The 14,320-nt window shown below is 40.4% G+C and overlaps 1 protein-coding gene and 1 long non-coding RNA gene across 2 annotated transcripts in view; one reads left to right on the top strand and one right to left on the bottom strand.

Moving 5' to 3' along the window:
• Slc9a9 (solute carrier family 9 member A9) overlaps positions 1-14,320 on the bottom strand; it is a 548,574-nt gene that overhangs the window by 378,973 nt on the left and 155,281 nt on the right. The window lies entirely within an intron of this gene.
• The window catches only part of LOC143274303 (uncharacterized), a 59,916-nt gene that overhangs the window by 28,218 nt on the left and 17,378 nt on the right, over positions 1-14,320 (top strand). Inside the window, exon 2 of the long non-coding RNA XR_013052884.1 lies at positions 1,088-1,248. This is a non-coding gene — a long non-coding RNA (uncharacterized LOC143274303). The remainder of the gene's footprint in view (positions 1-1,087; positions 1,249-14,320) is intronic.

Raw genomic sequence — 14,320 nt, 5'->3', positions numbered from 1 at the left:
GTTGCCGGTGAATTTATTTTCTTATGTGAAATGGATAATTAAGTACTTTTGCCCCAAGAAAGAGCTCACAAGCACTGGACATGGTCTTCTGGGATACCAAGTTCATCATTGTGGCTGGAGAGATGACTCAGCAGTTAAGAATACTTGTTGCTTCTGCAGGGGACTGGGTTTAGGTCTAGGTGATTTAACACCTTCCTCTGGCCTCTTCAGACACTGCACATATGTGGTGCACATACATGCATGCAAGCAAAACACACATACACATCAAATAAAAATAAATGCATCTTTTTAAAAAGTTAGTCTTCGTTGGTATCTCTTTCTCAGCCATGTGTCTGTCAGTGCCTTGATGTTTTCTGACAAGCAGCGAGTACTACTTTTGTTGGTTGATTGAATGAATGACCTTCTCAAGGTTAATTCTTAGGTAGAAGCAGCTTCTGTGTCGTGGATTTTCCAGGTGATTCACCGCTTCTCTCTTTACTTGCTGGCTCACAGTACTTGTTTATAGATGCTGTCACCATTTCTGCTCAAATAATACAGTAGCAACAACAAAGTGTTTCTTATCTAGAACACCCAAGGAAAAGGAAGACATCTAAAGGCTTTTTAACCCAAGGACTCAAGAATCTTCTTAGATCAAGAAAAATCTCAGTCCACTGCTAGCAGGAACTCTCCTACCCTACACCCTTACCCTTCAGGTGGTACCCACCCTAGGGGTGTATCACCATTGACTTCACACATCCATGGTCTTTTTTTGCCTGCCTCATTTTCCCATGGTTTTGATCTGACTACATACTGTGCCCTAAAAAGATCCTGACAGTAAGGAAAATATCTAAGAAATGTCTGAATCCAGTTTGCCCCAATGTACAACATTCTCTCCAACTCATCAACAGAAGGTGTGGGCTGGACAGTGACTTGCAAAACATCCATCCTGCAGGTCTGCCTTTGAGCACCGCTGAGAATGAACTACTTTCATGGAGCAGAGTCATTCCATTCCCAAGAGCAGTGAGCCAGAGAGGTCCATCAACCACAGCTGTTACCCACCTGTCTGCAGAACTGTTGAATTGCTTCAAATGTTTTTTTTTTTTTTCAGTGTGTGCTTGAAACCCCATCATCAGGACACCTGGAGTCTCGCTGGATCTATGTCCAATATCCTGAGGCCTTGCTGGCCATCCTTTATTGCCGCTTCCAAGTCTGTTCTGTGCAGCTGATGCTCCATGACTGGACTTCTAACTTCTCAAGCAAGACTTTTGTGTGAGACCCTGCTATTCATTACTATGCTCGAGTAGATAATAGTGGTCAGAAACCTGACTCTGGTGTCAAACCAACCCAAATTGGGGTCCCAACTATGATACAAATGAATTTGGTGATCTAGCCAGTTACCCACCTGAGAAAAGTTGAGTGGAATTGGTAAATGAAGAGAAAAGCTCATTCCTCAGATTTCTGGCAAATGGCTAAGAGGAACCATCTGCAAAGTGCTTGATGTACTGCAAGTGGACAAACAATGGTGGTCACTATTACTATTATTGTTCATGCCAGTGGTGGGTCTATATATAAAAGAAGTGATAATCTCTACTTGTTTGTTTCCCTTTTGACATAAAATGATTCAAGTAGAGAAAACAGATTTCAAGTAGAGAAAGGCTAAAAACGTGCTTCCTTTCAACCCTGTGCATACTGTGTGCACATTTATTCCCTCTTTCTGAGACTTGGGGTCCTTGTTTGCAAATGAGGAGGGTTGAAAAAGATTGTCTTTTAAGGTCCTCCCACATCTCAAAATTTATAATTCTAATTCTCAGAATCCAAACTCCGAGCTGCAGATCTTGGATGTGGATTCCTCACATCTTCCTAGCCATGCAGAAGGAGCCCTGCTGTGGTGCTGGGATCAAGGGAGTGGTTTAGAGTTAACAGAGCTTCAAATGCAGAGGGGAGAACAGTGAAAGTTATTAATGAGTTTAACCTTCTCCTCTGAAATGAGGGAAGAACTGTCTCTCTAGCCTTGATCCCAAAAGTGTCTGAACCCAGGGATCCTTTGCTAATGTTGAGAGGGTCAGGATGTTTGTAGCCCTGGAAGGGAATGAAAACCCTCTGCTCACCACAGGCCTGTCTCTTACAGATGAGGAATAGGGCTCCTGGTTCCACTAGCTGGCATGTCTTCTTTTTCAAAAGAGCACAGTGTTGGCTTGTGGGGAGGGAACCTTGAAAAAGCTATCCCAGAGCCTTAGCCAACTAGACTAATACAGGGCTCCTCTGTGTTTACAAAGTCCCCCTCCCCCCCTCCACTGCTACTGCTTTGACTTTTAAACTCATTGCCAGTAGTTGGAACTACATTCCTCCACAAGCTTGGAGTATCTTGAGGCGGGATCATTAAATGAAATCAATAGTAAAATGAGAACTTGACTCTTGACTATTGAGTGTCATTTTCTTTTAAAACTTGATTGGCACAGTGCTGTTCTGTCTCAAGAAATAGCAGTAGTGTGGGATAAAGAATCCTGAAAGTGCTCTGTCTTCAACGCTGATGATTGTGAGCTTTGTAGACTTAAGCAATGAAGTATTTAGACCCTCTGCTTCTTGAGATGGATAAAATCATCTGGCCATGGTGGTGATCCAATCAGGGATATCGAATATATCAAGTCAGATATTTGCACACACATTTAAAGATCATTATCAGTAGATGACAGGCTCTCTGTGTAGAAAGGTGAAACGTTTACTTTTGTGTTCCTTATCAGCCTTGAGGTGCTTCCTCTGTTGCTGACTCATGCAGGAATGCTATTTTGAGGAGTGGAGTAAAAACACTGCTGATCTTCAGGTGGCTGAAAGTTGGCTGAAGTTGATTAAGATATTTTGCTCATATAGATGTTAGTGTCCATGACAGCATAGTCCAGAAACCGAAGGCAATCCAAAGATGGCACTCCAGTCTGGTTCTCATTGGCTGGCTGGGAAATCTCAGGCTATTTCCAAACTTCTTTGCACCTCAATTATTTTACTAAGAAGTGACTCTTCTCTCCCTGAGACAATGATGTGAAATGAACAGAAACACTGTGTGTGGAAGCTATTTGAGTTCTTTGAAAGAGATACACAATATAAATCCAAGCTGGTATTTTTATTTCTGAGTAAATTTGCTCGAGAATAGAATCTGGGTTTATATGAGGGTGTTTTATAGACTAAGGTTTATATAGAGGCTTTTAAACTGATGCTATCACAGTGTGCTTAACATGGAATTGGATAGACTGAGAAAATGCGTTTGAGTGCTGTTAAATAACACTGTGCAGGCTTGCAGCAGATCACATAGAGAAAATGGCTGGTCTGCCAGCACTATCTCCAAGCCTGATAGCTTCAGGGGGAAATGCTCTAGGCTAATATGCTCAGGCTTTCTCAGAGATGCAATATCTTCCCCTTTGGAGTTCAAGGAAAGCGCATGAATATTTTCTCACTTCTGTCCTCTACTGTAGCCACAATAGAATGTTCTCTTTCAAATATAACATACTGAAAGGAGGATCAAACATGTTTCTCCACAGTGACCACACAGATAATTCCACTCTATGAACTTTAGAGTACTTGGGTTTTATTCTGAAGAATATGAGTAACACACCTGCCTCAGTATATTCCTATGCTCCTTAGCAGATGGCAGATGTTAATTGAATGTTGTCTTTGTTCTCTATGTTAATTGTGATACTGAAGAAACTCCTTTGTCAATTGCATAATTGCACTGGTTGCTTTGATTGGTGTGTGTGTGTGTGTGTGTGTGTGTGTGTGTGTGTGTGTGTGTGTGTGAATAAAAAGTTATTCAATTTCAAGGTAGGATGCTAAAACCAAAGACAATAAGCCAAGTGTCTAGCCACTCGGCACTAGGAAATACAGAGGTGGAGGGGGCCAGAAGGTGACAAAAAAAGCCAATATATAATATGATATACAAAAGGATGACAGGTTCTCCAACAAAACAAATAAATGAAGAACACAGTTAAATAGTGAGACACAACAGTGACCAGAGAGCATGATCAAAGAGACAGGAGGAAAACACATACCAAAAAGAAAAACCCTGTGGATTACGCCAATGTTAGTAATCATTTCTCCCATGTTAAAAAAAAAATACGGAGATTTTAACTGAGGAGTTCAATGACAAATGAAAAATTATGAGAGACAGCCCAATTAAGTCACCCCTACTAAAGAGGCTTTTCTCCCAAAATAACAGTTCTGCTTTTAATTATAGGTTCTGGGTCTGTTAATCAGCCATCTTCCTCAAGGCTAAGCTTGGTGCAAATAACAGAGAAAGATTCAGCAAAATGCCCTGTTTAATTAGAAGGAATTTAATTAAAAATATTTTTATACACATGACCAATCACCATTATTTATGCAGATGTTCTCTCATGCTGCCTTGGAGACGCTCCTCCGCACCCCTCATGTCCCCCTTTAAATATGCTGCTGTGCTTCTGCAAGAGCTGCTTCCAACCAGAAGCACCGTGGCTGGTAGTTAATACCTATTTTTATCAAAACAGCGGTGCAGCTCACACATCACCCGTGCAGAGTAACCATGGTAACCCCCAATAGAAAGGGTCTTCAGATTATCGGTGCGATCAAAGGTAAGATAGTTCATGTGCCTTTGGAATAGTTACACTGAGGCAAACTTGAAAGGATGAAAGTGACTCTTTTAAATTTTGTTTTTCTACTCCTTAAATGTTAAGAGAAAATTTGGACTTGCAAATGTGTTGTGTGGAAATGCCTTTCATTTTGGACAACTCTTCCTCAAAGTGTTGGTAACTGAAAAGATGAGTACTCACACGTGCACATTTCTCCAGCGCTTCTAGCTGAGTATGACATGGAAACAATAATAGTCATAATCCTATTTCCAAGTTGGAGAATTTGTTCCAGAGTGGGGAAAAAAATCCCACATTAAGAAGCCTGAGAAGCCGTGTTTTGTGTCCATGAGCTCTGGGGAGGATGGTAGACACACATCCCATGGGTTGAACTGCAGACAGTGACTCAGGGTGTGGACTGGCAGTCAAATTACAAAGAAAAGGCATCATTAATTAGAGGAGCAGTGGGGCTGATTTAAACAGTAGTGAAGGGCCAACCCAAACACGGATCTGAATGGGGCTTTACAATACATGGGCAGGGTAGGACCTAGTAGGAAACATTAGCGGATAGGGAATAAAAGGCTTCAGTGCCCACAGCTGATTAGTCTATCAGAGCATCCATGATCGAGGTAACACCATACGGAGCCTCACAGAGAAGCTGCTATGACCATACTTAATTAATGGATGGGCCAATGGGGACAGTACCCTCACACCCAGTGACTGTTATGAATTCTGAATCTTGGAGTGTACAGCAGGTATGTAATGGGAAGCTTCCACGTGGGCATAACTATAATTGCTTATTTCCTTCCTTCCAGTGTTTTTACACTTGTGGTTTACCATGGAAGTGGATGCTGGCAGAGGACAAATGTGAGAAAGCAGATTATTTATTGTGGTCACTTTATTGAGAACAGATTTTTGGCAATTTCATGTGTAGTAACAAATAACAAAAGTGTTATGGGATGGGCATCCAAAGAACCACTTAAACACCCAAGGAAGAGTGGACTGTTGCTAAGTTGTATTATAGAACTTATTATAGAACACTTAGCAATTTATAAATAATTTTCTACAAAGCATCTTATTTTATCTGGCAGCAACTCTATGAAGAAACAGAAATTTTTCTTTTTTCTTTTTTAAATTTTGTTTGATTTTGTCTTGTTTTGACAAGGCCTATTCAAAGATGTGTAATATAAGTTTCCAAGAATTTAAGGCGTTAATCTGTGGTCTTCCTTCATTCAAGCTGAGGTCTTGCTCACCTCAGAGCATCACCCCTCCACTCACGGTACCACCCTCCACTCACAGTACCACCCTCCACTCACGGTACCACCCTCCACTCACGGTACCACCCTCCACTCACGGTACCACCCCTCCACTCACGGTACCACCCTCCACTCACGGTACCACCCTCCACTCACGGTACCACGCTCCACTCACGGTACCACGCTCCACTCACGGTACCACCCTCCACTCACAGTACCACCCTCCACTCACAGTACCACCCTCCACTCACGGTACCACCCTCCACTCACGGTACCACCCTCCACTCACGGTACCACCCCTTCACTCACGGTACCACCCCTTCACTCACGGTACCACCCTCCACTCACGGTACCACCCTCCACTCACGGTACCACCCCTTCACTCACGGTACCACCCTCCACTCACGGTACCACCCCTTCACTCACGGTACCACCCTCCACTCACGGTACCACCCCTCCACTCACGGTACCACCCTCCACTCACGGTACCACCCTCCACTCACGGTACCACCCTCCACTCACGGTACCACCCCTTCACTCACGGTACCACCCTCCACTCACGGTACCACCCTCCACTCACAGTACCACCCCTTCACTCACGGTACCACCCTCCACTCACGGTACCACGCTCCACTCACGGTACCACCCTTCACTCACGGTACCACCCTCCACTCACGGTACCACCCTCCACTCACGGTACCACCCTTCACTCACGGTACCACCCTCCACTCACGGTACCACCCCTTCACTCACAGCAAAATCGCTCCATCCACGGTACATAGTCCCAGATGTTGTTAGCAGCACTTTTCATAGTTCTTTATTTACTTATCGATTTCTTCATTTCGATTTATTTGTTTTGCTGTACTGGAGATAGAACCTAGGGCCTGCACATGCTAGGCAAGTACTCCATCACTGAGCTACGCCCCTGCCCAACTTTCTGCATGCTCCAAGCTCCTGGGCACTAAGACTTTAGACATTTACAGATTATTTTAAGAGGACATTGTTATGGAAAAAATGTATCTTTCTTATAATTACTGATAAGTAAAAATATCGCATTAGTAGCTAACTCCACCTATGCAATAAGCCAATTAAGCTGAATTAATAATTCCATGTTTAATAAAAACAGAGCAAAGCAACTCCTGGGTGATTCTCAGGAAGGCAGGAGAGAAAATGAGGTGGCAGGTCTGGTGACCAGGTTTTAAATACCCTGTGGGCGTGGTCTTGAGCAGCCCCGGGGGAGGAGCTGACCCTTACTGGGCTTTCTGAGGGGGAGTCTCTGGGATGGGAGGTGTAAAAACAGAGCTGAGATTCCCAACAATTACAGTAAGAAATGAGATGTGACACATTTAAACTGTAATGTGCACCACAAGGGTTTGCACCGATATTTATTTTAGAGAAGACACTAGTATTGAGCCTACTTCACTTTACAGTTCACTATTTTTACTCAGAAAAGCAAATATTTCACTCTTCAAGATTTGTCAGCTCTGTGGACCAGCACCATCATTTTTCACTGATTCTGTTAGAAGTGGAACACTGGAGCCAACTCTTGACCCACTGAACCGGAATTGCTGGAGGCTGGACCCAGTAATTTGTGTTTTCACAAACTCTCCTGGGGAGCCTTTGGTATTTAAAACAGAGCACTCCTAACTGCACCAGAAGTGATTTTAGCTACCATCACATTGCTCTAGGAATACACAAGGAAAATAAGGCCTAGGAAGGTTAAGCATCCATCTTGAATTTGCCCTATGCACTTGAAGCAAGACTTGCATGAGACCTGAGGTCTCTTAACTCTCAATAATAAAAATAGCACCAGTCCATGACATTTGTCAAAAGGGGATGGTCCAGCTAAATATGAGCAAAATAGACTTTGACTTTAGATCCATATGCCTGTTGGCATCTAATTTTAGCAAATGAATTATAATCCATGCATTTAATTTAGTCTCCAGACAGGATAATGTCACCATGAGTTTCCTAAATTCAATTAACGGGAGCCAGTAGTCTCCTTATAAAAGCCCACATCCAGTGCTCAGGGTCTCATCAGGTAATTTGGATTCTCAGCACATCTTAGCTGCCGGAGGAAGTGAAGACGTGTGACTTACATGTCATATGTGAATTTGCTGATTTTGTTTTAAATTTCATGACATGCACAATATCATATTGAGTTTTAAGATCTTTTCCTCTACAGCTCATGGTAGTTTACTACAGCACTATAAAAACGATTGTTTAACTTCTATATGTGGTTTTTCTTTCAAGCACGCAGATAGGCTTACACAAACACACTATTTGTTTGCTTTGTTTTAATGGTATTTTTGCTTTTGATAGCCTCTCCTATCTCTTATAATCCAGCCTCTCATTTTGTCTCTCTTCCCAACTTTACAATGTAGCCTATGTCCCACCAGGCTCTCTTCTCACTAAATTTCTCTTTATAATAATCACCACACACATTTGCAACAGATGTTAAATCAGAATTTGAAACAGAGGAACAGAGAAGCATTTCTACAGTGAGATTTGTGGTCTTCACCTACTTTTCTAGAAGGCAGTTGCATGGCTCTTTAACCTCTCACCCACCGTGAGCCAGTGAAAGGATCCTGAGGCCTTAGCTCTCTCTCTGAAGGTTGAGATCTGTAAAGGTTCTTCTGCCCCTTGCGATCTGAGACCTCACATACTCACGTGGGTTGCCTGGGGCTCTCACCTCTCATCTCAAAGCTTTGGACTTCCACAGGTGAGAGAGAGTATTGTTAAAGTCAGGCCTTAAATCAAACTGAAAATTTGCATCCTTACATGGGAATGAAAGTGCTCATTACTAACCTGAGTCTCTGTTGGCAACTCAAATACCTCAGGTTTTTATCTATCAGCGGGCATGGAGTAACTAACATCCAGGATTTTTTTTTTTAAGGCAGCGATTGGAAGGAGGAAAAGCAGTGTGCATAGCTAGACTTCGTGAGTCCCTTTTAAAGTCCACACCAAGAATATACAATATTATATATTATCATTATATAATAGGCACAGGATCTAGTTACCTCCAGATACATACAGTAGGGTGTGACATTGATTTTAAAAAATTGCATAATTTTATATATAGTTTTCTGCATCTTACTTTACCCAGTGGAAAAAAAAATGCCTCTTAGAAAATCCTAAAGTCTATAGGAAAAGAACTAATTTACCCTTTTAATGACTCCATAATGTTGTTTAGGGGCCCTACAATACCTACAGCCTATCCTCTTAGGAATGTTGTAATAAACATTCTTGTTCATAAACCCTTAAGAGCTAGTGTGTTTATTTATTTATTGTACTGGTGTGGATTCGACTTCTAAAAGTCACATTGCTGGGTCAGGAGGGCCTATGTGTTTGAAGTTACAATGAATGGTGCCTAATTGCTTTCCAAAAGTCTCCTAATGGTTTGCGTTTCCATTGGAAATGTGTAGATGTCCACTTTCCCTGCATCCCTGCCAACAGCAACTCTTAGTTGGTGTCATAGCTACTGCCAAACTGTGGAGGGTAGAATGATATGCTGCTGTTTTATTGTACATTTCTATGACTTCCTTAACTGGAACAGCTTGTCATGTTTGTGGCCAAGTAGATCTGATCCTTTACAAATTGCCTGGTCTTAGCCTGTTTCTGTTATGTATTGCCAGATGATCACTGTAAAGAAAGAGTATTAATTCATCATGTGCAGGGAAATTACTTCCCCCAATATGTTGCTTGTCCTTTGATTTTTTTTTTAAATAAAAACTTTTCCCATTTAAAATTTTTTCTTTTTAAACAGGTATTTTTAGAAATCATGTTCCCATTTTTTTTATGAAGGTCAATTTATATTCATAATTAAAATGATTTATAAATTTCCTTGAAGGTTTTACTTATTACCTTTTAAATCAAATACATTTTTTATAAATACCATCTTCTAAATGTATAGCCAATCAGTTGTGCAAGTAGCATTTAATGAATCTATCATGTTTCCATTTCTTTCAGATTCTCATTTATTCTGGGATATTTTTCTTAATCATCTTTTTTTCCCTATCCTGGGCCAATGCCATTCTGATTGATTATAATGAATTTTTATGATATTCTTGTATCTGGTTAGGCAGGTCCTCTTCTACTTTTATTTGACATCATAATCCTTAAAATAATTTTATCAGTTTCAATTTGAAAGTACTCTGCTTTCCTTGAGAGCATATTAAATTAATTTAGGAGAAGGTGACATTTAATGAGAGTAATACAATATGCTACTAGCTTTCTCCAAAACCAAGGATGAGAAGTCTATAGAGAACTGAAAATAGAACAAACAATAACAACAAGAGCTGTGAGAAATCTTAGGAAGAGGAAGGCTGTTTGGAATTGCTGTGTATAAAGAACAGGCAACTGGAGGTAGGAAGAATGGGACAGAGAAAAGAAAAATCAAGAAACAAGAACAACTAAGCTCACTTGATGTCTGCATTTTTGACTTGCATTTCCATGGAATAATCATTGCTTGCTCTCTGTTGTATGAAGAATACACATTTAGCTAGGCACTTGGGCAGGTGTTTACTTCAGTCAGATCAGAGCATTACAGAAAATTCTGGAGTTTAAAGAAAAAGACTGAAAACCCTCTTCATTTATCCTGGGCCAGCAGATTGCAATGCTGTTTTCCCCTAAGGTCTAAACCCTGTGCCAGACAGTTAACTAGCACAGGACTTCTCAACCTTGGGACTCATGACCATTACACTAGGTAACTACCTATTACAGTGTCTGTCCTCTGCATCATCAAAGCCTAGCAGTGTTCCTGCCCTCTCAATGTCAGATGCCTAGCTACCCTTCTTGAGATGAGTAAAAATGATCTCTGTGGTGAATGTCTCCTGAAAGTCAAGTATCCCAGGTAACTGGGCTAGAGAAATGTTAGCAAGTGAAAGTGATTAGCTGTAGTCTTGAGGACCCATTCCTGTACTTGTCAGTTTGTTGAAATATCCAAAGGAGCTATGAGGGTTGTAACAACACAGCAAAGCAATAAGCAGAAACATTATTAGTGCTGTCGATGTCTTTCTGTATGCTGTGAATATGTGTTGCTCTGATTGGTTGATAAATAAAGCCGTTTGGCCTATGGCAAGGCACCTTAGAGGCAGGCAAGAATTCCAAACAGATAGACAGGAAGAAAAAGGAGAAGCAATACAGACGCTGTGAGCTGCCGCCAGGAGAAGCAAGATTGTAAAGGTTGTAAAGATTGTGGCATGTGGCATGCCATGTGGCAAGGTATAGATTTATAGAAATGGGTTAATTTAAGATGTAAGATCTAGTTCCATGCTGGGCCCTCTGGATAAGTGGGACAGTTGATTAGCTTCAACTGTTTGAGAGGCCCCCAGGCAGCTGGGACCTGTCCTTGGTACATGAGCTGGCTTTTTGGAGCCTAGGGCCTATGCTGGGACACTTTGCTCAGCCTTGGTGCAGGGAGGAGGGGACTGGACCTGCCTTGGCTGAATCTACCAGGCTGGGCTGACTCCCTAGCGGAGACCTTGCCTTGGAGGAGATGGGAATGAGGGGTGGATTGCGGGGGAGGCCTGGGGAATGGGAGGAGGATGGGGGAATCCATGGCTGATATGTGAAATCAGGTTAATTATAATATATATATATATATTATATGTATATATATTATAATTAATTATAATAATTATAATTATTATAATTATAATTATTATAATTATAATGTATTCCGTAAAGAACATATACAACAGTTTGCATAACCATTTAAATCACTGAAAGTCAGATGGCCTCTTCCCTAGAAATGGACTGTATCAGAACATCTACAAGCAATGTGACCATTGTATATTGTCTTTTTTTAAAAAAGATGTAAGATCTAGCTAACAAGAAGCCTGAGCCATTAGGCCATACAGTTTTAATTAAGATAAGCCTCTGTGTTTACTTGGGTCCAAGCAGCCACAGGGCCTCGGGAGCTGGGCAAGACCAGGAAAACTTCAGCTATGTATTAGAATAGATATATTACAGTTTTATTATTAAATTATTTAGTAATTATTAAATTGCTCAAAAAGATGGGGAAATAAAAATAAATGAGAGAAAATGTAAGGGACAAAAACTACACTATCAGCAAGATGGTACAGTTGGTAAAGGCACCTGTCAAGAGAGTTCAGTCCTTGAGACTCACATGGTAATAGGAGACAGCTGACTCCTGCATGTTGTCCTCTGACCACCACACATACACTGTAGTATGCACACTCAGGAACACACACACACACATCAAACAATAAACCAATCAATGACAAACAAAATTAGGAATTAGAAAAAAGAACAAAACAGAGATGAGGTTGATGTAAGATGGTCAAAAAATGGATACAGATAAAGAAGTGAATTAGGTAAATGAGAAATTCAGTCATAGAGTGCTACTGGGTGGAATCAGGAAGATTTAAGACACAGAATACATTTAAAAATATTGAGAGACAGGATGCAAGAAATAGAGGCACAGCATCTGGATAATGGAAGTCACAGATGCAAATTACGCTAAAAATGTAAAGAGATACATACTTAAACTTCAAATATTTAAACTTAAAGCAATAGGGAAGAAAAGGAACTTTGAATGCATAATTTTATACCTAATCAAATTCCTGTTATAATATGATGTAAGTAAAATATTTCCAGGCCTACAAGGTTTCAAAAAGATTATTACACAAAGACTAACATTTGAGGGTTTAGAGTGAGACATTAGAAGGAACAGGGGTGATGCAACTTGCTAAGGACTTCATTATTTAAAAGGAGTCTATGTTAAAAACATCTACTAGCAAATGAAAGAAAAAGAGAGTCCCCAATTTAGAATTTATCTCATTTGTTTATAATGACGGTTCTATTATTTAATGTGTCATAATTTTCAATATCAATACTAACCCCAAGTATCTGCAGATTTTGTAGATATTGTATTCTATTTCTAGATATTTTGTTGCTATTGTGTGAGGCAGTTCTTGGGCTCAGAGCTTCATGCACACTAGCCTCAGCCCTTTGTACACTTTTCATTTTGAGATGAGGTCTCACCAAGTTGCCTAAACTGGCCTTGAGCTCACTTTCTAGGATAGGCTGGCCCTGAATTTTTGTTCTTCCTACTTCAGCCTCCTGAGTGGGTCAGATAACAGGCTTAGATCCCCAAGGCCAGCTTAAAAAAATAATAATAAAGCTAGTAGGTTTTGTATATTTATCTTATATCCAGGTACCTTACAAAATGTACATTTAATACAATAGTTGTTTTAGATAGTATAATATTAACAAAATGTTCTTGATTTCTACTATAAGTGAATTTTGTCCTATACCCCTCCTCCTGTTTCAATCTCTGGAACACTGTGCCAGTATCACCTTGCTCTCTGCCATAGAACACTGACCATATGATGATAACTATAAGTCTCCAAGCCCTAGAATCCAATTGTCTGTCCAACGTGAAGTCCAAGGAGAGATCAAAGGGAAGGTAGAAAGGGAAATGCTGATTTTTATGTCTTGATTTTCACTGCAGTGTTCCATGGAACCAACAGTGTCACTGAATAGAAGCTTTCCCTACAGTGGGAGATTTCATACATTTCCCCTACTTGGTTTGCTGGGCCCCTTACTCCTCTCAGCCAAGGACCCCAGAGTCAGCACTGTTGATAATACAGAGCATTAGAGTTCTGTTTTATTCTTTATACTTCTATAGCCATTGTTTTGAAGAAAGTCTGCTACAAATGCATCTTTCAATTAGCTATTTTCAAGCTATTATTTAAGATGATATAGGCTATTAGATTTTGGTTAATACTTTGAGTTACATTAAATTATTTTAATTCATCTTTTAAACCTGGAATTCATTTTTAATGTTGCTGCATGGTTTCAAATGCCTTTATCTCACTAATATGTCAGATGTTGTGTCCTCTTTACTATAGTTATGAGGTAGATGAAGCTGGTAGATTTTATAAGGTTGACCACTCTTACATCCATAGAGTACTAAACTTAGTTGGTGGGATGTTTTTGTTGGTCTGCCTTTGTGGTCCAAGAGATTGAACCCAGGGCCTTGTTGATAATGGGCAAGCATTTCACCTCTGAGCTGGATCCCCAGTCCACTTAACATTACTATCATTTTGATGCATCTATTTATTTTATTAACATTTACTGATAGTCTCTTCTGAGAAAGTTAGAGTTTAGCCACAGGGCATGCAGTAGTTGTCTCCGAATTTTTATGGCTAACACTAATAGCTTCTATTTGCAAGTGCTTTATTTTGAACTCTAGTATTTACAAGTCTGAGTAGGGTGGATTACAACTTTCTGCTGTGGTTCTTTTTCAGTAGTTTGATTTCAGCATCATGCCATCTTAAAATAAATAGGATACCTTCATGCTTCTGCATGGCTTGCAATAGTTAAGCTTTATTAGGGTTTTTTGACTTCGAAAGTGAGATGTAGTTCAGCTATGAAACCATCTGACCATGGTACCTTTGCTATGGTAAATATTTTGTCATCTTTCTATTCTTTTGTTCCAGATTTTTATTTGTTCCCAGAGAAGTTTATTGT

Source organism: Peromyscus maniculatus, chromosome 7 (genome assembly GCF_049852395.1).
Source record: "Peromyscus maniculatus bairdii isolate BWxNUB_F1_BW_parent chromosome 7, HU_Pman_BW_mat_3.1, whole genome shotgun sequence".
NCBI lineage: Eukaryota > Metazoa > Chordata > Mammalia > Rodentia > Cricetidae > Peromyscus > Peromyscus maniculatus.
Note: the sequence above shows the minus strand (reverse complement) of the source record. Positions and strands in the feature narration are given on the sequence as shown.